General features: G+C 36.9%; 1 protein-coding gene across 1 annotated transcript in view; it reads right to left on the minus strand.

Moving 5' to 3' along the window:
• Window positions 1-26379, minus strand: part of LOC125229312 (lysine-specific histone demethylase 1A) — a 410072-nt gene that overhangs the window by 128057 nt on the left and 255636 nt on the right. The window lies entirely within an intron of this gene.

Raw genomic sequence — 26379 nt, forward strand, 5'->3', positions numbered from 1 at the left:
GAAGTATCTACTGTTAAAGTAAGACTGACATAGCAAGAACAAACTCTGATAAGACAAAAATCCAGTAAGATAATCTTCCAACAGTGTCAAGCATCAAGTTGTCAACGAGCGCGGCAGTCAACTGTTCTCGGATGAAGAGTACAATGATGGCGATGGGCGTCGATCGATTATGCTGCTGATAAGGCGGAGATTCGACCGATGAATCGAATTTCGTGTCCAAGCTCCTGTGCGGGTACTGTCCAGCTATAGAGTTACAAGATACGACTTCATTATTTTAATGTGACGATCTTCAACCTGTAACACCAAACGAACTCAATATTTAAAATTTTAATCGCTATTCTTAAGCGGATAAAGTCTTACTAAAAATTTGACATGACAATTTTATTGTTAGAATGTGAATTATCTGTGTATGTAGATGATGATGATGTCATGTACTGTACTTATAATAAAAATTCCAATAAACCCTACTGGTATTGCTTGCGGTGCTTTTTAAGCTACAATTTTCACGGGACTACATTCATCCCAGCTGAAAATGGTAAACAGTAAGTACCTACTTATTGGAATTTTTATTATAAGGTATTTGAATATGGCACATCTAGAAACTTCTAACTCCAAGTTAATGCGCCCTGTCTCAGCTCATACGGGGAATGCGGTTTGCGATGCGATATTAAAACGTGGCGGCCGATGAAAAAGACTCGCGACGCACTGGTGCGGACGCGTCCAGAAAAAGGTTTTAAGTGGAGATATGCAATTAAAGGTAAGGAACAGATGAAATTCGGGGTGTGTAGTGAAATGAGAGGTGTAATACGTGAAAGAACAGAAGTAAATAATATTAAGGATATACATCCACCATCTTTTTGACAATTTTATTGTATTTCCAATACCCAAAGGATGTCAAGAAGAGATCGCCTTTTAGCGATAGGAGCGAATGTTGGTGCCTTTATCAAATAATCAAGCTGTTAGCTGTATATCTTACGGAGGTGTGCCAATAAAGACTATTTTATCCATCCATCTATCTGTCTATAATCTATACCTCCCTAGAAAGTTGCGTTTCTCGCCATGAAAGCAGATGGCGCTAACGCACATTCAAGCCACTTGGGTGAGACCGCGAACCCATATTTTTTTCAGGATGCCGATGCCTCAAAATAAAAAAAAACACACACGCAACTTAAATCGAAATAGTACATTACGATACAAGTGCGTAAAAAAGGAAGTTCGAAACGAGTGGCGATAAATTAAAACACGACCGAAGGGAGTGTTTTAAATCGACACGAGTTACGAATTTCCTTTTCGCACGTGTCTCGTACGACGTTTTGCAGTACAGATGAGCCTCCGAAGTTTCGACCTGGCATATAATGAACCACTTCTCGCACTAGTGCGTAAAAAAAACACCATCTGTACTGAAAATGATTTAACGGCAAGGATCAATCAATAAAAAAATTCCAGTGAAACTTTCTGCCGATACGACAATAATTTAAGACACATTTCTGAGGATGAGTACTTTTTGATAAAATACATCCAATCAGACATGTTACACCTGATCTCTGCCACTACTCTACGTTTTAATAAAATTATTCATAAAGAGTAATAAATCAAAAATGAGTACAAAACACTCCACCGATAGTAGTTACACAGTGGCGTCGCAAACAGAACGCACAGGCCCCGTAGCCGAATGGCATTTCTCCGACGCCAAACGAAAGCGATACGCCGCTGGCTCTGTCGCAAATAGAGATAGATATCTACTAGCGCTTCGTTTCGTGAGCGATTGTGCCATTCGGCTAGCCACCCAGATGATGATATCATTCCCGGCCGTATCGTGCGATCCGATCGTCGATATCGTGTCCGTTCGTCGTAGAGATGTGGACACGCGATCTTAATGTACGACTCATATAAAAATGCTGCACCTATATATGTCTTATATACGTTATGGAGATAAGACGATGTGATAAATAAGATAGACGTGCATATTTAAACGTGTAACTAGTCCATCAAAGCGGTCAACGACTTTTCGCTCTTTCTTTTGTCAAGGTCAAATAAGATCGTTCTATTATTATAATATGATTATAAAGTAGACTTAGATAGAAATATGTATTGAAGTAAATTCTAAGTTGCATAGATGCTTTAAAAGTTAACAACACGAGTTGGGAATCATTTAAATAAATTTCAAAGCGAAATGACAAACTTTAATAAAATGCAATAAGCATGGTGTAATCAGCATCTTCTTATTCATGTTTCATGCCCCGGTATTATTAATGTAGATATCTACATGCTACTTTGAAATTATTCTTATTACACGACAAGAGCATACAGCTTTATGAATTAGCTTATCGCGGGGAGGGAAGTTAATAATAGTTGCTTTGCACGAATATGGAGAGCAAAAAAGAGTTGTACAAAGGGACACGCAATAAGGTCGGGCGTCGCCATAAGTAATGGCCAGATACCGGCGCAGCCATCGATTGCTAGCGTTATCTCAATAAAGAGCAACAGAGTGCGTTCATTAGCTCTCTGACACGGAGTAATCATAAATTGTGGACCCCCGCCGCGGCCCGCACGGCTACCCTTCGCACCCCTGGCGTACCTGCGTTTCTACCACTGCGTCACTGCCCGCATTCGACTTTTTGCCATTGTTTTTGGTAGGATCCCCATAAAGCGTAACGTCTGATCTCCCTGATATGTGTGCAGGTGTTAGCTTTCACGCCTTCCAACTTAATTATACAATTTTTAACAATACATTCCAATTCGCGCTTACGATAAGGGCGCAGCTGCGACAATTAGCCCAAAAGTTTGTTGATTCTTTATCACTAGGCCGCCATCATTTCCCGGAAGATCCGACTTTATAGCGATAAAAACAAATAATTAGTATATACCTATTGTACTTTTTAGTAAAAGGAATTTCGTTTTCTACATAAACATAACGTCGTCTCTACTAAGGTAGTCAAAAAAGATATTAGTCGATTCCATATAAGTTTAAGTATGGGTCTTAAAATCATCATCCTCCCTGCGTTATCCCGGCATTTGCCACGGCTCATACGGAGCCTGGGGTCCGCTTTGACAACTAATCCCAATATTTGGCGTGGGCACTAGTTTTACGAAAGCGACTGCCATCTGACCTTCCAACCCGAAGGGTAACTAGGCCTTATTGGAATTATTCCGGTTTCCTCAAGATGTTTTCTGTTAGGGCATATAAGAAAACACTAGTTTTGAACACTATTTGTAACGATTTATTGATATTTAAACAGAGATGATCTACAATACGACAATCAACGCGAATGACAGATTGCGACTGGTTTAACGTATACATGCATACATATTAGGTACGTATAGACAACAAGCTCACGGTTCTTCGCATATACTTTAATACCTCCCCTCGAAGAAGTGAGCGAATCTGATTATTTACATACATATCATACCGAGATTACGCAAGCATTCATGATGTTTCATAGCAGTCAAACCCTTCGTTAACACATCTGCTGGCATATCCTCTGTACACAAATACTTCAGACAAATAACACCTTTTTCGCACATATCTCGAATAAAGTGGTGCCTTACGTCAATATGTTTGGTGCGGGGGTGAAAATTTCTTGTATGAGCAAGCTTTAACGCCCCCTGGTTATCATTAAACAATGTCACAACCTTGCATTCCATCCCCACGTTCCTCAATACATCCTGCAAATACATAGCCTCTTTGGTGGCTTCGGAAAGTGCCATATATTCGGCCTCAGTGCTCGAGAGAGCGATAGTCTTTTGCTTACGTGCTTCCCAACTCACTGGCGCACCAGCCAAAATGAAAGCAAACCCAGAGTAAGATTTACGATCTATCACATTTGAGCCCCAATCAGCATCAACCACACCAAATAGCGGTAAATCAGTTCTCTCATACACCAAACCATACTCAAACGTGCCTTTCAGATATCTTAACACCCGCTTTGCTGCCTTCCAGTGCTGAACATCATAATTAGTATTGAACTGACTCAGGTAATTGACAGCGTAAGCAATATCGGGCCTTGTCGATACAGCTAAATACATCAGCGCACCTATTAAGCATTGATAAGGATATTGCTTCATAATTTCATTATTCACACTTTCAGGCTTCTTCAATTTTACAAGACTATCAATAGGTGTCATAGCAGGCTTACAATCTTGCATACCAAATCGATCTAAAACCTTTTGCAAGTACATCTTTTGGCACAGATACACCCTATTTTCATCATCTCGATCAAATTCAATACCTAAACAAGTACTAATCTTGCCTAAATCTTTAATATCAAAAGCGGTTTTTAATTGCATTTTCACACACTTCAACCATTCGTCATCATTCGTGGCTAATATCATATCGTCAACATAAACGGCAATCAGCATTATTTGTTCATCTCTTTGTGAGACAAACAAACATGGATCTTGAGGCATTTCTTCAAAACCTATAGACTTTAATTGACTTACCAATTCTTTATGCCACTGAAGACCTGATTGACGCAAACCATACAAAGACTTTCTTAACAAGCACACAGTATCATCACATTCACTCATCTGTTTCTTCCACATCTTAGCTACTTCTATAATTTTCTTATCTTGAATTACTTTCTGGCTTGCTCCAATCTTTTTCTTTGTCAGTATCTTGTTCAATACATCATGTATGTGATCAGGCATAGACAACAAGCTCACGGTTCTTCGCATATACTTTAATATTTTCCTTCACCGAAAAGCGCCTGGCAAATATCAAATGGCATTTCGGACTTAAAGTTCAGAAAACCTCATTGGTACGAGCCGGGTTCGAACCCGCGACCTCCGTATGGGTCTCAAAATATGACCAGGAAACTGTATAAGTTGAATAGCCTGCCAAAGAATGCATTTACCGCAATGAAAACAATCGTAGAAAAGTATCATTGGTCAAGAAACGAGGATAAAGATAAAACTGTAATTGCCAGTAAGTTCGGCAATTCCTGATAAGTGCGGCACAGACAAATAATAGTTATTTGTTATACAAGGGGGCAAAGTTGTATTTTAACGCCGAGTGTGGAATTGAAAAACGAGCAAGTGAAAGGATTCTATAGTTGAACCACGAGCGAAGCGAGGGGTTCGAGAATAGAATCCTGAACTTGCGAGTTTTTTAACACACGAGAAGTAAAATACATTTGCACCCGAGTGTAACACAAAACTTTTCCCCTCACTATAGCGAGGAAACTACAACGCAAGAAAATGCGTTTATCACTGCTTCCAGTAGTTCCACGGGTGGTAAATCATCTTAATTACTAGATTCAATTACTTTTGTCAATTTTAAAGCAGTTAATTTGACTTTATTCAAGGTCAAAATACTTTACTCACTAGTGGATAAAATGCGTTTTTACCTGCTGGTATTAAAGGACAAAACACGTGTTTCCGAGCTAGTGAGGGGAAAAATAAATGGCTAATTACAATAAGATCGATTAGTTTTTATCAGCACACATATAAAATGTCGCATAGAAACTAGCAAACGTAGGAAGTCATTAAACCAAACGGCACGGCACTTAGAGCAACTCTTAGAGCCGTCTGGCCGAGCATAAAGATCGATATCTTAGTGGCCCGCTGCCAGAATCTTTTTAATATCCCACGGACGCATGTGAGGCTGAGGAGTGGACATCGGTGATACAATAACTAAACTTGCGAGAGAGAAACTGTTCTTGCGGAAAATTATCGTCAATTTACGAAAGGAATTGTATTGCGATACCTGAGAAGATAACCTCTATTAAGGCTAAAAGGATATTAAAATAATATATCACGCTTTAAAAAAAGGTTATACATACTTGACTCAACTACAATACACAAGTAGTCTCACAGTATAAATTATCTTAACAAGTTTGCTGCGGTACCGGGCCGAAAGACCTTATACTTTGTAGTATGGTTAGCGTACGTAAATATCCTCATTCAGCATACAGGTTATAAAGAAGGCGCCGAAAATACTTTTGTAAAATACAGTTTCTCTGTTAAATACGAATACGTATTTCGAAGTAAATACACCTATTATGCCAAAATTTAACTCATACTTGACAGAAATCGGGTCATTATTCAAAGTATTTGACCTATCTTATGTTACCTCAAGTTTAATCCTTCCTCTATCTATACTATCAGGCACAATGGGAATCCCATTATGGGATATAATGTTCGGAATAGTTTGCGCGCACTTTTGAACTGGCTCCCGAATTCCAGGGCCGGACCGAAGTTCGAGGGTTCTAGTGGTCGCACCGAACTTTTAACGAGACATGTAGTTGGGTTACAAAGAACCTCTAATAGTTGACCGAGTGTGAATACTGCGATGGTCATTGAAAGGCGATTAAGGTACTAAAATTATTTTTAAAAGATTTTAGTAGATACACTTGTCTTTATAATTTTAGTCAACAAGTAGGTACTGTAAAAATATTCATTATTGAAGAAAAATGGACTGATGACAGGTAAATGAGAAAGTATAAATACAGAACAAGCAATACTGATGATGTTTCCTAAAACTTCGAATATATGGCGCTCATTGCTTATTCAAAGCAAATAAAATCGATACAAATCTAATTACCATATTACGAATATACGATATTGAGTCTAGAACTAACAATCGTACCAATTTTTAGTGAAGTAGCCACACGAACTGTATTGTAAAGAAAAAGAGCATGAATAACCGCAATTCCTTTATACACAATGGAAGGCGAAATCTGACTCAATCTATTAAAAACAACATTAACTCGCTAAATCAAATGTGTCTATAAAAATAAGCGTGAATGAAGGCGTCAAGTTTCACACCGCGCGGCGTCGAGCTCGGCGCTTGAGAGGCGATGAAACGAACACCTATTATCATAAAACAAACAAAGAGACGTACAAAAAATCAACAAATATAAGCTTTAATGATTTGGTAGTTCTTGGGATGAATGCCAACGAACCGAGAGAGGAAACAGCAATAAAATCGGTTTTATTGGGGATCCATTCATTGGCGTAACGACAAGGATGCTTTTGTTATTACGCTTAACGCATAGTAATTAGATGCACCACGTTTATAGCCGCAGTCTACCGAAAACTCAGTATTGAAGTTCAATATAAGCTCCAATGACCATCTGCACCGATTTGAAATAATACTGCTTTTAAAATGTTAAACCATTTTATTATTTGGTTCATTGCAATACACACGTACACACGAATACGGTGTATTATGTATGTATTATTTCAATTTAAAATAAAATGTCGCGGCAAATAAGTGGATACTTACATGTATCATGGATGCTTTAAAAGCAGTTTTTTACCTAAAAACCCTTTACTTCCCAACATTAACATGAACGCGCTGAATACGGTATTACCACCATTTTATTTACAAAAACCATATTAAATTCTCTTAAAATACGATTTAGGTGTCGTCGAGTTATTCAAAGCACACTTAGTACAACAACATCAGAATAGAAATGGGCGATCATCAGTGCAGAGTGCTACTGTAGTACGGGAAGAAGCGTTCTGTAATACGCTCACGGATACCACTGGGGGGTAAGAAAACCACAGTTTAAATTCTTTAACGCTTAAATCAGATATCGGATAAGGATAAACGTACAAACACAATACCAAGAAAAACGGAACTAGACTGACTTAAATTTATAACATTTTTTTGCTCACTGCATTGACTCAAAATAGATATCGCTACTTTGATCAAAATCTGCAACAGAAAACGCCAACGTGTGTTTTATTGCTTCTTTTTGTGAAGCATGATGTATGCATGACTTTATAATCCCAATTTTTCACCCCCGATAGAAGGCTAGGGAACAAAACGTTTAAAAAACATGATACTGACGGAGACAGGAAGTATTCTCATAAAAAAATCGACGCATCCGTTCCAAAAAAGTGTTATAACAGAGCTGTCAGCGCCCATAATGATGAAAAATGTCTATCGCTTCATTTACTTACAAAGGTCCGGCAGACAATGACAGCAAATATTTTACTGTGACGTTTATAGTAGCAACGAAATGTTATTAAACAAACAATTCGCCCAATCGGCGACATGTCGTTGGTTAGAGGCTTGTATAATTGATTCTTTCCGGGGCGGGACGGCCGGCCTTTTGTCATGTTGTGGACTACGCAGTACACGGACAAATAAAATTGTCATGCCGCCAAAGAGGACTCTTTGCGAAATTCTTCTCATTTCCGCCTCTACGCCAAACCTTGCGCGACAATGCTTGTCACGACCACTCCTCAAAGAAGAATAATAAATTTATTCTCATATTTATAAACTTGTCAACACCAAAATATGATTTTAATCACGGACATGCGTATGTAAATGTAAATTACCACACTGGGACTTAACATTGTTCATTAGGTAAGTACTAAAGCAAAATAAAACAAAGTCACGAAATACATGAAAAATGTAGAAATAAAAAATTAAAATTAAAATATAAATTGAAAAATTTATGTACTTAACATATATCTATTATTAAGTTACAAGGCGATCGACCTTCTCTTTTTTATTTAAGTGGGTAATGTTAATGTCAAACTATCTACGAAGCCAAAATGTCAAAATCTAAGACAAAATTGATGTAAATAATCGGTGGGCAAAACTTCGTTTAATGTTTGCTAACCTGATAATAATCGGGTTGGACAACGCAGAAGGGATAACGAATAAAACCAAACTCCTCATAATATGGCAAAATTGTTTACGATTACGAATGGTGTCATTAGAGTAGACCCAAAACCGTCGCACGCGGCTCACTCCACTAATACCGGCCTAAACGCTGGCAGGCCAACTCATTTCGACTCCCGTCATTATAAAATATTTAGCGATGTACCTAATTTCATAAATGATACGGGGTTATTTTAATAGAATGCCCGTAATAACTAGGCACCCGGACGCAATACGCCCCAAAGTTTCAGATAATGACCGGTTCTGACGGACCCACGCGAGATTAATATATCCGAGGGATTCAAATAACAAAAGTAACAACAAAAAACTAAAACGGCCGATAAATGTTTGTGTCTACCTGGTTCCGTATTCACGGTCCGCGGGCGAAGGCCTGGCCTGTAGCAATCGAACCGGCGATAACATCCTCTTCAAATATAATAAATCTAGCCGATAAAATTCTTTACTTTACAAAGAGCTCCGACTAATTGTTTTTGGAAACCTGTTATTAGATCAAACTCGCCCCTCGTTTAAAAGTATTGCTCTAGAAACAAATAAAGGTTGAGTTAATTAAAACATTGATCTAGTTAAAACAATAATAAGAATGTATAATACGTATAATAACTATTGTAGATTTGTTCTTTCCATTCAGCTCAAAGCGCGCCCCGGTGCTCTTATCGAAGGTAAAAGTCCGCTATACACAGTAGCACTGCTTTAATGACATGAATTTAAAGCTCAGAATATTACCGTGAAAAAACAATTTAGTACCCCTATTCGATATTAAACACTTCATTAAAAAATTCGATAAAATTTAATTACGAAAATGCGAGGTAATCGAAATCTCGCGAGATTATGACGGACCTATAAGCGCACCAAAATTAGGCAATACAATTAAAAATGTAAATCTGTTATTTTGTTCTTTACAAATGTTAGGTTATGTAACTGTTACACAAACTTCATTGTCGGCTAAACGCCCGCAATAAAGCAACAATAAATAAGCGAACACCCAGCGCGAAAAGGGGTTCAGAACGGGGTGGCGGGTGGTAAAAAATATTTAAAACTCAACAAAACAATGGACGCAACCCATTTCATGAAAAAAATGAAAGATTCCGAATAACACCCGACGTTGCTCTTTGCCTTACGCCGCAAGAGTAAGTGAAATAATAATGGCTTCACTTTCTTTCTCCTTTGTCAGTATTATTTTCCTACCTACTACTGGAAACCATAATCTTTAACCGTTCCTTTAATACGGTAGGACAAAAGGGTTTATGAAACACCCAAAAATTGTTTGGGCAATTGAATACTGCTGTTTTGAATGTCGAAGTCGGCAAAGTGTTATGATCTACGAAGTACTATATTTGTCTTGAATTTATTTCTTACGAGATATGTAGAAACTACTTATTACTTAAGATATGTACTTTTTCAATATGTTAAATTGACATTGGACTGATATGAGTAGATAATCAAAACATACTCATGTTTTGCCGAATATTGGACAGCTCCAAAATAACTGCCTAATGGACATCTCTTACGCATGCCACCTTAGATTTCTATTTTAAAATTATCTCCCTAATGACATTTAGATAAGATACTCGTAGGCATACAGCCAGAAAATGTTGACAATAGTGGATACAATATTAAAAAAAAAACTAAACCATTTCTTCATATTTATGTCAACAGAAAGAAAGCTGTTATGAAATTAAGACAGATGAAGCCGCCTCATTGGAACAAAAAATGCCACACGTGACCGAAGGAACATGACACTAATGCTTCGTTTATGTTTAAGTTGGGGTAAATTTTGTTCACCGTATGGTGCTCACCGTGTCAACCAAGATGAAGTACAGATTTGTCCAATTTAACCATTAGTATAATATGATGATTACGAGTCAAAAAACGCGTCTTTGTTAATGACACTACCTATAACTTGCCATTCGATGTAACATAAAGGATAAAGCATACTTTTTTAGGATTCTACAAACTTAAATTCATACGACGACAAATCTAAGAATTGAAATTGTAAAGTAACAAATAAAATGTCATCAGTACAAGGAAATAACCAACTCAGATTAGTGAACCGTTATCTAGTCTACATAACAATTACGCTAACTAAAAACAAATTTCTTTGAAGTTGCACTTATCTTTGTTGTTTTAACGCAACATTAGATGGGCCGGAGATGAGAAAAACAAACACAATTATAGGCGGCGGAAAGTGAAAGGACACCAGTTTTTGTAGAGACAATAGAAAAATGATACTTTACGGTCGTACAAATTCCTGATACCGTCTCCAAACAACGTTAAAGAGAATATTGCTCCAGTTTTTTTAGCGCAAGACTTTAGCCGAAATACGTGTGAGTCACTTTAGTTGGAAGTTTGGTGTCTACTTAAAAATGACAATGACAGACATTGGCGAGATTGGTGAAGCATGTAACACGATTTCTCAAACGCAGCTTCTAATGGGCCGAGTAAAGAAGCTGACCGCAAGTTATTATTTAACACTTTCGAAACCGGGCTCTACGCGGCGCTACGACATTTTCGCTACATACGGGGAAACCCATGTAATCGGCTACGCTTCTACGAGCGGTGTGCCCGACAGTCGGGTTCTTGGTAGCGAAAGTGTTAACCGAGATCTAGTCACGTTGCGGAGAACCCAAATATTATGATCGTATCGAAACCGCAAAATATTTTGCCAGCTCCATTAAAAGTGATAGTTACAAATCGGTTTCTGCGGGTCAGTGATAGCAAAACTGATTGAGGTAAAAACCATCTTTATTTACAGGAAATTACATGGTTTCTGATTCATCCTGATACATTCGGAAGATATTTGTGTTTTGTAAAAAATGTTTTGATCGAATTGCCTACGTCAACATGATGTTATAAACAAAAATTAACGTACTTACATTTCAATGGATACGAAAATTCCATTTCCAAATAGGCGACAAGGTAAACTTTACACAAGTAACAAAAACGATCTACTTCAAAAGATGACGTCATCATGTTGACGTTTCGAGTGTGAGGTCCCGCGGAGCGATATGTTACAATTTGTTACCAAAACACTGCGACGTGAAACAGCCACCCACGTCTATCCGTCATTAATTACTCGAGCCACTTCAGGGGGCCCCCCGCGTGTAAATTGTAAAAAATCGGCGCTTGGGAACAATTCCAACAAAATTGCATTCGCTCTACATACGCTTCTAGGAATTTCGCATGGGGGTAACGTAACATGTGGCTTCTATATTGTCTCGGAATGATAAACAGGGATATCGAAATATAGGTGAAATTTTAAAATGTACATTTGGATGATTAAACAACAAAAATCAATGCAAATAAAACAGATACAGCACCGATACCGTGCGATAAGCTCCGAGCATGTAAATTCAAAAATCAATTGTATCATTCAAACGTCGAAGGGGTCAGATAACGGAGTGAGTTTTGCATTGGCCGGCGCGTCGCCGTGTCCTAACAAAACAACGCCGGCCATTGTCAGCTGTGACTATTAGAACGTATTGCCGTACGTGCCCGGGGATGATTTTCCCTAGCTCCTTTATTACCTTTAGTTTCGTGCTACTTTTGTTTGCGCTACACGTAGCCGGCACTGACTACCGTCTGAATGCCAAATTGCTGCTTTAATGAACGTATATGGACAAAAACTTGAGTCATTTCTTGGACGTTTAAATAGCCACAATTAAAAGGCCCATTCATTATATTATAATCGTTTATTGTTTGATTGATTATTAAATTTTATGTGAGTAAAAAAACAAAATTAATTTATAATTGCTCTATGCATTTTATAAATTATAACGATATATATTTAAAACGATTTAGCATACTTTATCAATATTTACATTACTCGAACTCAAACAGATGTGAAATTAGCCAACGAGCCATAAATAAAATGAAATAGAACCATTTAAGGAATGCATGAATAGATTGAAGCAATTTCGTAAACAATGCATTACATTTTATCTTTGTTGGAGACAGTCTGTGGTATACGTCCATTTGCTCCTTTTTTTATGATATCTTTTCGACAATCTTACTTGAGTCATCTGGACTGCAGATACGACTTTATCTATGTCTCCATTCGAAACAATAAAAAGCTTTTAAAATCTCCCGTTGCGACATTTTTGTTCAAAAAATGTGGCGATTATTTTAAACGAGAATCACCACCATAGTCGAAGGGGTTTCTGTCTTATAATCATTAAAAATTAAACTAAAAGTCGTTAATTATAACTGTCTATACATAACTTAGTTAATTTATCTAAGAACGTCCTCAATCGTACTATATAGTTAATCCGCTCACATCGAAAAAATACCATATTTTTCAAGTTATTGTACATCTGCCTCATAATACATTGCCAAATCATTTTAACGGATCGGCAACAAAAGACCCGACAAAGGCCTGAGCAGCCACGTAATATAAATTAGATTCGCATTAATGAAACATGGGCGGACGAACGACTAATCTAACAACCGTCCGACAGTGAACAGCTACACAAAAAGGACTTCAAAAACGTGGTGAAATAGTTCTAGAGTTAACGGCAATTACACGGAATGAGCGCTATCAAAGTCGAGAATAGCGTGAAATAAAAGCAGTCACGTAGTGTTCCGTCCCGCGGGACGTCTCAAACTTCCCGGCCCATGCACCTGTATTATAAACGCATCGCACACCTTTGTTCCGACACAATACCCTCCAAATTGCAACTCGAATTTCTTGTTTATCGGAGAATAGATAACGCATGCAGGTAAACATTTTTTGTATGAAAGAGCTCATATTCAGAAAAGTTATAATCGATTTTTTCACGATAAATTAATGTCTTTTACCCTATAGGTTGTCCATTAAAACAATTTTGAATAAAATATCTCACGGTGCTCATAGATGAATAGTCTGGGCGGGATTTTGTAGACTATTAGTTTAAATTGTAAGGTTATTAATATATTTTATTATTCAAGAATATTAACAATTATTAAAAATACCTATTAAGCTAATTACATTCAACCAATAATGCTTAAAAGTTAATAAATTAAAAACTCGTAAGGTTTTTATGATCCAGTCGAACAACTACTGTAATTAATAGGTAGATTCTTAGGAAGAAAATGATATACATAGTAGTGCGCGGTTTAATAGGTATAAAACGAATACGACCTATGTCACATCTCAGTTCTACCCGTACCTGTATCTTATCGATATTATATAGGTTCTTAATGACAACTCACACGCGCAGTCATCATAAAATAAAACAAAACAACTCTGGCAACACCGACTACTGATAATTAATTGCACACTAAGATATTTAAAAGTATAGATATAAACTAGTGAAATGATCTTTTATATTACCTATGGGTTTCCCCCATTCTCATCTTAAATGTCATCAACGTACTTACAACCGATGTGGCTACGTATGGATGTGGATGGGTTGCAGTAAGCTCAAACCATCCAGCGATTCGTCGACTTGTTTATCTCCAAATCCTTCAATAGGTACAATTTTTTTCTTACCTATAATTGAAATACATCTTCTGTCTAAAAACTATTATTTATGTCATAATTTATATCAAATCCCAGATGTATTAAATAAAACTATACTGCAATGCGTCGATCTGTTACCATTTGTCATTTGACGGACGACATTTGTATAGAACAAAAAATACTTATCACCCGTTACATTGGATTTGTTCGATTTCGCAAAAACTAATGTGTAACATGCCTCAACCACTTCTGAACAAACCAAGAAAAAAAACGGAAAGAGGCAAACGAACATCTCCGGGTATATTCTCCGTTCTGCTTTTATAAATTATACATTTTATGGGCACAACAATCGCTGATCTGTAATTATAATAAGGCTCACGAGTCACGTTCGACGGACGACGCTTTAGATGAGCCATAAGAACCGCAGCAAACATACCGTCCGATAAGTTTTCTAACGCGAAGGGAAAGGTTTATAACATAGCTCCTATACGCATTTCACATTCATTCACTGCTTTTTGCCACTAAATACATAGCTGTGCATAGGTAAGAGACATTAAATAATAATTATATTTGACAAATACCTTTGATTTTAGACTACAATTAAACGACCTTTCTTAAATAATGAATTTCTTCCTAAACTATTTCAATCACTAAGTTCGTCTTGGTATTGCTAACAAGTGTTATTTGATTGTATTGTTTTCTTAATTCAACATTTAAGAGTTCTCCTCAATTTATTTGCTTTACTGATAATAATAATCTTGACTTGTTTTATTAGTTCGGTAGCATGACTCCCAACCAAATAAGTCCATGCAAGAGTGTAATTTATATTTAAGTACGGAAAGCCAATATAACCTGTTTTATTATAAAACTAGTAGGTAGGTACAGAAACAAGCAAGTACACAATAAAATTGTCAACTAGTTCGTTTGAGACTAGACTGAGCATTCGGCAAGACCATTAGCTTAGCAGCTGTGTATGCAAAGACGTTAATGCTGCTGCAGTAACTTAGCTGACTGTACCTCATAGACGACCCATATCAACGCTGTATGTAGCACAGAGTCGTGTCGATACAGTTCCAATCCGGAACAAGAAAGCCAGCACTTTGGCTAGTTCTGAATGCCAAGCCTCATAACGGAGCGGCGAGATGATTGCGTGAATATTGCACTATTAGCGTCCGAGATCAGCGTAATGCACGGATGCCACACGTATCGTACCGGCCATTACAATTAGGTTGTTAGGTGAAACGAGTCCATGCTCTCACCTAGTTTGTTTTCAAGTGCATTCCGGGGAAAAATTATAAGAACCTTTTTAGGGTCGAATTTATTTAGGGTGCCTTTCATAAATATTGGTGTAAAAATGGAGAAACTAGACTAGCTTGCCGTGGTCATCCTTCGGCTTCAAAGAATCCTTCTACTTGTTTCTAAAACAGTTTTAAATTTCATACTTTTAGCTGTTGTACAGAATTTGTTAAGTGCATTTTAGACCTATATTCGTATATTTTTTCTATCGAGTGAATGTCAAAAACTCTAGATTGGAATCGATACAAGTTCTTGAGAAAAGCCTCAAGATTGCTAATAATTTAATACTATGGCAACCGTATTGTGGCTTCTTGAAAAACTGTTTTGTGAACTTACTGCACATTTGGCAATAAAGTTAGTACTCACACATTTTCCACCCATTGTTCGGATTGATAATCTTGACTTCATCCGTTACGTAGAGTACCTATAGCCCTACCTATTGTATAATATAAAATAAAATAACTCGATAATTGAGCTGTTAAAAAGCTACACATGACCTAAGCTAACCCTATGTTACGTGTCTATCGACCGTGCGAGCGCACAAAAAGCCGTGGCGAATCAACCACAATGATACTCAACGGTCTGCGTCTGCGCATACGCCGGTTTGGACATACGATGCTTCCGAAACTATTTGATTTCTCTTGGCCTTCAGTGCCTCGTCAATAGCTGATCAAGTGACCAGTTCAAAAGCCGGAGTCACAACCGTATGATATTGTCGTAAAACTTTTTGTTTATGAAAATAACTTGCGGTCCTTTCTTATACTCTTTGGTTTATAATTTAAGTACATAATTAATTAGTGTTGAGGACTCTATTATTACTGCGTAATAGTAGATCACATTCATGTTTATTAGTTACTAGCTTTTGCCCGCGGCTTCACTTGCGTTAGAAAGAGACAAAAAGTAGCCTATGTCACTCTCCATCCCTTCAACTATCTCCACTTAAAAAATCACGTCAATTCGTCGCTCCGTTTTACCGTGAAAGACGGACAAACAAACAGACACACACACTTTCCCATTTATAATATTAGTATGGATTAGAGACTATTTCATTTGGTTTATTATTGTCAACACACATATTGACGTCATGTATGTAGTACAAGTATATCCCTAATGAGGAATACACAATTACATACAATGGTCAACTCCTTTTTACATAGCTTGTTACGAATAACGTTAGCTCCTGTAGTTAAAATCGTCAACAAGAGACGAATTTTTATATGGCTAATAGGTGTGATGTGGTATGACCAAAACTACCTTAAATTAAATAAGCTTTAAAGTATCAGGTCAGCACTTATACTACCTCAGGTTCATAGTCACACACATACACACTTTTATACACGTGCATAAACACAATATTATACGATATGTAGACAGACGTGATTTGAAACAATTTTCAACTCGGCCGTCTCTAGAAAATTACTAACGCATTCAACAATCATCGGCTATCGCCTATCGTGCGTTGGCGTTGCTCATTTATCTGCTGCGGTTATGGTCGTCTTCTACGTAAGCTGTCATTATCTATACATACAATCTCTTGCAAGCGTGTAATAATTGTTTCGAAGCACACGCAAAAATAATGCGTATTGGGTCTGTATTCGATCAATTATCAAGCGAGATGTACTGACGAAATTAAGAACAATTTGCGAAGCACCCACTCCGCTATTATTGTCAAATATTCATTTAAGTTTATGTCGAAGTGAGTATTAGGAGTTTTTACACTTAACGGAACAAGTCAACACGAGAAATCGAATGGAGTATTTTACGATGAAGAAAGAGGTAAAACAGTCTCAAGTTGTACAAACGCCGTAAATTACAGTTACAAAGACAACGGGAGCGTGGCGTTATCTGGAATTCGTGTGATACGACCACGCAACGCTAAATAAACGCCCCGTGAAGTCATAAAACTGAGCCACAATAATTTCAAAGGACGCCTATAAATTCTTTATTTTATGATGCAAGGCATATATTTAATTCTAAAAGCGTTTTAGTATTTCCTTTTAAGTCAAATAAATAAAGAATTTATAGTGGAATTACGCATACCCGCAATCAGTATAAAAGCATCTGAACGACTTGGTTTCATGAAATATTAAAACGTTAACGAGACGTGAGCATGCTGGACATTGATGTAAATGATGCCATCAATTTAATTACGGACTATTTAAATGGACAAATAAAACGGTTAACATTATTCGCTTCAACAAATGCTCACAGACGGGAATCTTCCTAACCTCACGTTATTCAATTGTAAGCAGACCGCCTCCTTTGAAAAGTTGACAACGCAATATCTTAGTCTTTTGAAAGACTCCCAACGTTTTATTCAACGGAAGACACAATCAGAATAAGGCCCATACTTCCTACTACAGCAAACACGTCATAATAGGATGCCGACAATTTACAATGCGATGAAAATTTGTGAGGTCTCAGAAATTCTTTTCGAATGATTTAATACGCGCGCCTCGATTTTATAGAATACAAACACCTAATTGTTGGCTTGGCAAAGGTAAAAAAAAATGTATTCGGCATGTTTATTTATCCCAGAAATAAGAGTCGATAATGTCCAAGAATACGTGGTTGAATGTAATGCTACGAGTAAGAAGGAATACTTGATACTTTACGGCTATCGCTTACGGCCAAGCACGGTCCGCGTAAAAAGTTCCCGGCAATCATCATCCTGATTGATAGAGAATGCCATGTAGCATTAAGTCTGCCTTTTGTAATTGTATATTTTTATTGTGCAATAAAGCTTAAATAAATATAACACATAAACAATTTATCGAACCGAATTACGCCATGCTTGTTTACTAGGATTCGTGGCGAGACTCAGCAGCTATAACGGACTGCATTATATACTTTACCAACGTAAGTATCAAGACCGTCCGGACTGACATAGTAATATTACAATACGTATATTATAAAGTACACAAAGAACGGCGGAGGAGGCATCAGAGCAAACAGCCCTTGCGGACCACGAACTGAACGAGGCGAGGCACAATGGCGGCCGGTCCTACACGTCAATGCCCGTCATATTGAGCAGAAACACAAACATTCAAAAAATCATCAAGCCCGAAGGAAATAAAAAAGATGTTCTACAATTATGGGCTCTGGAAGCACAATGGTAAGTTTTACAAAGATAAACATTGCCCGTGCCGTGAGCTACGAGGAATAGGAATGATGGCCTATGAAAACACTCATACGGGAAGATTAAGCCGGTTGTATGACAATAAGATATTTGGGATGGAATATTTAAATGGTTAAAATCCAAGTTAAAGTTCAAAAGGAACATTCCTCTACGTATTTTAAAGATTTTAACATTGATTATATTGTAAAATGTTGGCGATATGACTGATCAATTGTCAAATGTATAATAGGCCACAGAAAAAAATAAAGGTACTTAAATGAGAATTTGAAGGCAAATATATAGGTATCTTGAACTTTTTAGTAAATGAATACAAAGTAAAGATTTGAAAATATAAAGTGATTCCTTATTGTGTCCCTAAATATCTTCCCACAGTTAACTTTGAGAACAAACATACAAGGGACAAATGTAACATAGTGTGATGTGTAATTAACTCCTAAAACGTTAAATTACTAGCTTTAACGTTGATAATAGTCGGAAGTAACAAATTGAAACATTTCTGTTTAGCACGGTAAGCAACTGTCTATACAATAGTTATGCGCATAATAGATACGTTGTTGGCTCAGGTGCAAAAATTCCATTAACTATCATCACTAAGTCAACAATTGCAAGAAAGATGTATGTCATAGATCAAATTTCTTAGCGAATAACGCGTTATGCAATAAGCTGTTTACATAGGACTGCTAAATTAAATAAATCATCGATCTTTGAAACGTTTTTGATATTTAGGCACATAAGTACGATAAATTTAAAGACGATCGAAGGGTGTGTTTTAAATCAACACGAGTTACGAATTCCCTCTTCGTACGTGTATCCTACGACGTTTTTCAGTACATATTGCCCTTTGAAGGTTCGACCTGACAATAAATGTAGTATTTAACGAAAGCAAATGCGAACTGTGAGAGAAAAACATATTATTCATTATACTCAGTTAAGCAACAATAGTAAAACTCAGTTCAACACTAACCGTACACCTTTCCCCCACCCTTCCTTATTATTTACTCCCGCACTTACAGTGATATGTCTCAAGTGCACTTCCTTACAGTAAACACGACATTTTATAGATCCTCTCAAGTTTATACCACCAGTGTCAAAGCGTCCGTCACTCCCAGGATCGTCAAATTTAACATTCAAAAATTCCACCGTGTCCGGCCCACTGCATGTCCAATGCCCACGGCGCGACGTGCTACAAGTGGAAATAGTCCACGATTCAATACTTGTTTTACATATCTTCATGTCAGTGAAACATGTCCTGGAGCTCTTTCGGTTGGGTTAGTTTATATATAATAATAACTTAATCGCGTACTTGAGGAAGTGACGGTAAAAGGATAATAACGATGAAAAGTTTTTTTTTAAGAATAAGCAAGCACAAACAATCTAGCAGTCAACACCACTATGTTGTTAGCTGGTATCAAAACATAAACATTCCACAAAATAACGTGTTTCTCCTATCCTGAGACAAGACATAATATTAACTATAACACAATTTCAAAACATTGCTGAGGTTGATTGTCCGTTACCTATTTTTATATCTTGTTTGTTTATTTAATTTCGTTGATCAAAAATTTTTAGTGACAAGAATATTAGAACAGTTGAGTCAAACTAGCTAAGTTATGCATTTTTAAGACCGTGGTAATTATAAATTGAAATAGATATCATACACGAAAGAAAAAATGACAAGGCCCACTGGTGGCCGTAGCAGAGCAGTAGTGTGACTAGTTGACTACTTGAAAAAAAAAGAACAAATAAAAAAAAAATCAATAAAATAATTTGATTTGTTCCCTAGTTGTACCGTGATAATTATTAAATTTACATTTCCGGCGTGACATTTATAAATTTTACAATTCGAACAGTTTAGCACAGTGTTGTAAATGATATAAGAATTTCTCACCAGCTATAATTAATATGATACACAAAGAAGGCTGCAAAATTATTATTTTGACGACCGGTCTGGCGCAGTCGGTAGTGGCTCTGCCTCCTACGCCGCGGTCCCGGGTTCGAATCCCGGTAAGGGCATTTATTTGTGTGATGAGCACAGATATTTGTTCCTGAGTCATGGATGTTTTCTATGTATATAAGTATGTATTTATCTATTTAAGTATGTATATCGTCGCTTAGCACCCATAGTACAGTCGCCATCAGAAATATCGGAGCGGTCAAGGTGCTCACAAATATCTGAACACACTTCTATTGTCAAGGCAATAAGGCGTGTTCAGATATTTTTGCACGCCCCGGCCGCTCAGATATATCTGATGGTGACCGTACAAGCTTTGCTTAGTTTGGGGCTAAGTTGATCTGTGTAAGTTGTCCCCAATATTTATTAAATATTATTTGTAGTGCTATAAGAGCGTGCGTGTCACATATGTTCGCGGCCTTCGAAGAATAACAAATTATTGCAGGTGACTTTACAGTCCAGACATTGTAGCGACACTAGCGACGTATCTAGTTAATGAGCGACACACTACCTCGTTAGGCGTGATACACGCGGTTTCACGGCATTCTTACAAGAATCTCGCGGGAATGTGTCCCACTTTTAGTAGGCTAGCGAGTTGGTGATGGAGTTCTTACGCGTATCGAAGCATGTCGGCACGACCCACCGACCGGCAAGTGCTTTCAGTCACGTCGGGCCGTGGTTGCACAACAAAACGGTTCGGATGGCGACAAAATGGTTGTAACTAGGTACTGTAAAAAACTTATATTGTGATCAATCAGTTTCAATCACCAATAAGTACAGGCAGTAATCAATTAGTGTAAGCACCTTATTAATATAATTGCTACATAATATGATTGTGTCAATTGTGTTGTTTATGAAATGAGCGAATCGATGTTCACGATAAGAATACACAAAGGTTTTAATGCTTATCTAATTATGTCCACTACTTTATCTAAATACGTTTTCTAAGGTCTATGTGATGTGTTCAGGACCAGCATGATAAATGCGACCACCATTGTGGTATTGACCACACCCACACGGTTAAAATTGTCATTTCGTGTCGACTAAAATGTCATCTCGGGAGATATCAGAAATGAGGTCATATAAAAATTATTTTTATTTATTGGCACTTAAACTCATTGACATTTTTATTAATTAATTTATTTTATTTTAATTCACATATGTACATATGTCCCTACTGCTGGTCATACTTTTTGGTGTATTAACACAAATATAAAAAAAAGATAAAGTTAGGATAAATACAATTTGTGAGAAATTCATGCAGGCCATCCAACTATAAAAAAAGATAAAGTTAGGATAAATACAATTTGTGAGAAATTCATGCAGGCCATCCAACTGTTGTTTTATTTGCATCGATAACGATAAGCTTAAAATTTTACTAAAACCCCGTTAAACCCTGAACAAAAAGTATGGTGCTAGACTACTTAAAACTCCGTTAGAACTGATTTAGGTTTATCGCCGAGTTTAAAATATACATCATCCTAAGTAAGGCTTTTAAAATTCGCAAAACTACTAAAAAGGGTTATCGTTAAAAAGTTTGACAATGCATTAGCGAATGATTAGGTAGTATTTAAGAGTGAGATAGTCTGCGCAGTCGTAATCGGCTTAGTGGGAAATAATAGCGAAGACAAATAAAGGAGACAATGGTCCATAATCGTTTGGACGAGCGGTTATGGGGCCGGGATCCGGTGGCGCTTGGAGCAAAATGCAAACTTGCTAATTACCTGTAACTGAACCCGCTGGAGAACTGCCTTTCGGATCAGGGCCTGGAGCTAAGAATGCAATCGTTGACGTATCGTAATTAGTAATTCTCGCTCTCTATCGCTCTTTCGTATTGGTGCGACAGAGCCAGTTGCGTATTATTCGCTAGGGAGCACCAACGATTGTAGCTCACCTAACCTAAATGCAAGAACCTTACAGATACAGTACTATATGCAGACAACTTACATTTTCTTTTCATTCCAAGACACTTGTTAAATTAGTGTCGTTTTTGGCGTTGGTCTTAGAGACACCCTATATAAATGCAAGAGACAACAACGCTTATAGTTACAGTTAAAATCCAAACATTCATACTGAAGCAACTGTCACAGTTAAATTAACATATGTCTCTATTTATATTTGAGCTACTGTTTTGTTTTAGTAAATTATGCTTTTGTAGTTAAAGGCTGATTTATGATCTTTAAGAATCATCTTATAGCTTGCAGTATTCAAGCCTATTGTGCTTGCAGCATTCATATTTTTTGCGGCTTTATCAATGTAAAGCTGCAAGTAAAAACAGGTATGAAGCTACACGATTTGAGGGGTGTCTTTTCAAAAGGGCTTATTTCCACTTTGAACTTTTTTTGGGAAATCGAGAAAAACATAATTCCACGGTATTGATTTTGAAATTAACATTTAATTTGCAAAATTGTAATATTGTAAGTTGACGTTAATGCTATGATTACATCAAACGTAACATGTGTACCTAAATAAATATTTAATTACCATATGTTTTTGAGAATTAAGCACTTTTGATGCGAACTTTTGGGAATTAAGCCCTTTTGTTGTGGCCTCGTAGCGTAAACGTTATTATTTTAAAATAGTTTTATTTAATTTTTGGATTTTGTATTAAGTTAGTTGATATCAATGTTGTTGTACTACATACATTGGTTTATCCACATAAATAATCATTACACATTTTTCAAAATGTGTTCTAAACTTTGATGTTACTCTCTTTTTTAAAGATCAGGGCGAGACTTTTCGAGCTTTAATCTCAAAACAACACGTAATTTTCTATAAGTTCTAGTTTAAAAAAAAGAAAAAATGGAAATAAGCCCTTTTGAAAAGACACTCCTCAATTTTATAGATTTTTTAAGCAATCTTTTATTCTACGGAAAAATACTAAAATAGTATGGCTTACTGACTTTGGATGTACTTTGAACTATTAACCCTCTGCTATGATTTATGTAGACATACTGTACTTGAACAAACATGGAACAATCACAACGAGACCTAGTCTCTGTTCTGAGTTGAAAGGTCAACTGGCATTGACTTTCGTAAAACCTAGTAAAGTTACAATTCTTGGGAGTAGTTTGCCAAGCCGACCCTCCAGCCGCACATCCAAGGAAACGCTACGTAGGTATGTAATTATTTATCACAACATTTAAGGAAGTAGTTACGCAGAAACTTTCCAATTCATCTAATATTGTCATACAAATGCAAGACTTTTGTTTTTCATACAAGGTCTAAAACTTAATGACAATTTCATGTGGATTTGTACGTTTTTGCGAAACTACGTCCCATTAAACTTGTTAAAGTAAATAGTAAGTTTACCACACGTTATATTTGAACCAACAAAGCACTTTGCCACAAAGCAATAACTAACGGTATCTCGCAGAAACTGAGTATTGGCAATGTTTACAGTTCTAGTGGTAAATACCGATACATGATAGTCTTTAAACTATTGAATGGTGATGGTTTTCACCGTTTTAAACTTCACGGACGACAATAGAAAATGTAAAACAGCTTTTAAGTATGGAAATACATATCATTCACATAATGAGATATACATAAAATTATTCAACTGAGATTCTTAAGGTACAGCGGGGCAAATCACCACTGGGGGGCAAATGTAGCTGATCCATTTTTTCCACTATTAAGTTGAGTTCCACATGTATCCACTGAACATTCGTGCCATTCGTGCATAATGCAAACATTGTAAAACATGGAAAAAAATGGATCAGTTTCATTTGTCCCCCAGTCGAAATTGCCCCGCTGTACCTTACACAAATGTCAACAAATGAGTTTTGAAGAGCGTAAGGTACATAAATAAGAAATGTGTAGTCAATGGTTAACCAAAATCAATTCTATATATGTCACAGTTCTCACGTCCCTTGAATAAACCCAGTACCGGTATAAGTACAATATCTCCTTAATATACAGTTGGTCGACCCGTGTCTAGAAGTGATCGGTTAATAATTCCATCGTATGTTTATAAGTGGGCATAAAAGTGTCTAAACAGTGAGTAAAGAAATGAAACAATTTATAATCCGACGTCATTATTTAAATATTAACACGTAGGTTGATTTATGGCGTATCGATGGCAGACGTAATCGATATAAATATGGACGTGTGAATTTCGCTAGATCGGCGGAGTGAGGCGTGTGGCAGTGGGCCGCACTCCACGCGACGCGGTAGTCGCCAGCACTCGCGCTATTAATCATGTAGTTGACGCCTACGGGGCGTGGCCAAAACTTATTAATTCGTATAGAATTATAAAACTTAACTACGGGCAACGGTTATTGCGATACGGGTGCGATTAGTTTTGTGAAGTTAGAACTATTAGCAACCACTTAGTTATTGTTAGACCGCGTTAGGAAAGCCCTGTTCTCCATACAAACGTAGTAATGTGCCATCTTATTAAAAAAAAAAACTATATTTTGAAGCTTTGCAATTAGTACATTTAGATAGTACAGCAAAATTATACCTATTTCTTTTGGTTTATAGGCTGGACCATTTGGTACCTCAATATGTTTATATTATAATTTAAATTCCGGTTTAGATAAATCCCATATCATTGCATATGCAATGTTTCATACAACCCAACACGTAGTTTTAAATTGAAAACGAAACTCCATTAGGAAACATAGGATGATGAAATCTCGTACTTACTAACTGCGGAGTATTAACAACAATTTATAACTTTACAGGTAACAAAGAGTCAGCGTCAGGCTTGTGGTGTGTGTGGGTGCCTCTGAGTTGCCGCAGAAGTTCGCTTACCTCCAGATGGATTTTACGCTTGCTCACCAACATTATAAGATATTAGCTTCTGCCCGCAGCTTCGCTCGCATTAAATTCGAAAATTGCGGATCGCTCCATACCAACTTCCACCCCCATTTTAGGTATGTGGGGGTTTAGAAAGAGACAAAAAGTAGCCTATGTCACTCTCCATCTCTTCGACTACCTCCACACCTCTTCGACAAACACACTTTCCCATTTATAATATTAGTATGGATTCAACTGCGTAGTAAGCCGAATCATCAAGCCACTCGACGCTGCCTGTTATCAAAATGTTCGATCATAAAACAACCTCTGCGTTTAACTGGATCAAAATGGTTGCATACGTAGAAAATAGTTCGACAAATTGATCTTTGTCTATATTATCACACTTCATTATCTCTAACATTATGTAGGAAAGTCGTATAAATAACTACTTATAACGAGACCACATAAACTGCAGACAAAATCAGTTCGAGATTTAAAAATATTACGAGCAAAGATAAACATACCGAAGGTTAGGATAAAATCTTACATGCATTTCTGTTCCCAAACACGTAGATATCGTACATCGATGTTGTAAACCTGGATACATAATGATAAAGATAGAAACAAAAAAGGTAATGAAATAAAAGAATAGTGTTTACTTATAGGTACGCATTCATAGATATTGTATGTAAAGTCAATGTATTGGTACCCAGGCCAATTTATAGCTTCATATTGTATGTTCTATTGAGTATGTTTACTGATAATTCATTGAAGGAAATAATAGTTATTTGTTGTACAAGGGGGCAAAGTTGTATTTTAACGCCGAGTGTGGAATTGAAAAACGAGCAAGTGAAAGGATTCTATAGTTGAGATCCTATGGTTCGAGAATAGAATCCTGAACTTGCGAGTTTTTTAACACACGAGAAGTAAAATACATTTGCACCCAAGTGTAACACAAAACTTTTCCCCTCACTATAGCGAGGAAACTACAAGGCAAAAAATGCGTTTATCACTGCTTCCAGTAGTTCCACAGGTGGTAAATCATCTTTATTACTAGATTCACCTACTTTTATCAATTTTAAAGCAGTTAATTTGACTTTATTCAAGGTCAAAGTACTTTACCCACTAGTGGATAAAATGCGTTTTTACCGTATTAAAAAACAAAACACGTGTTT

Source organism: Leguminivora glycinivorella, chromosome 9 (assembly GCF_023078275.1).
Source record: "Leguminivora glycinivorella isolate SPB_JAAS2020 chromosome 9, LegGlyc_1.1, whole genome shotgun sequence".
NCBI lineage: Eukaryota > Metazoa > Arthropoda > Insecta > Lepidoptera > Tortricidae > Leguminivora > Leguminivora glycinivorella.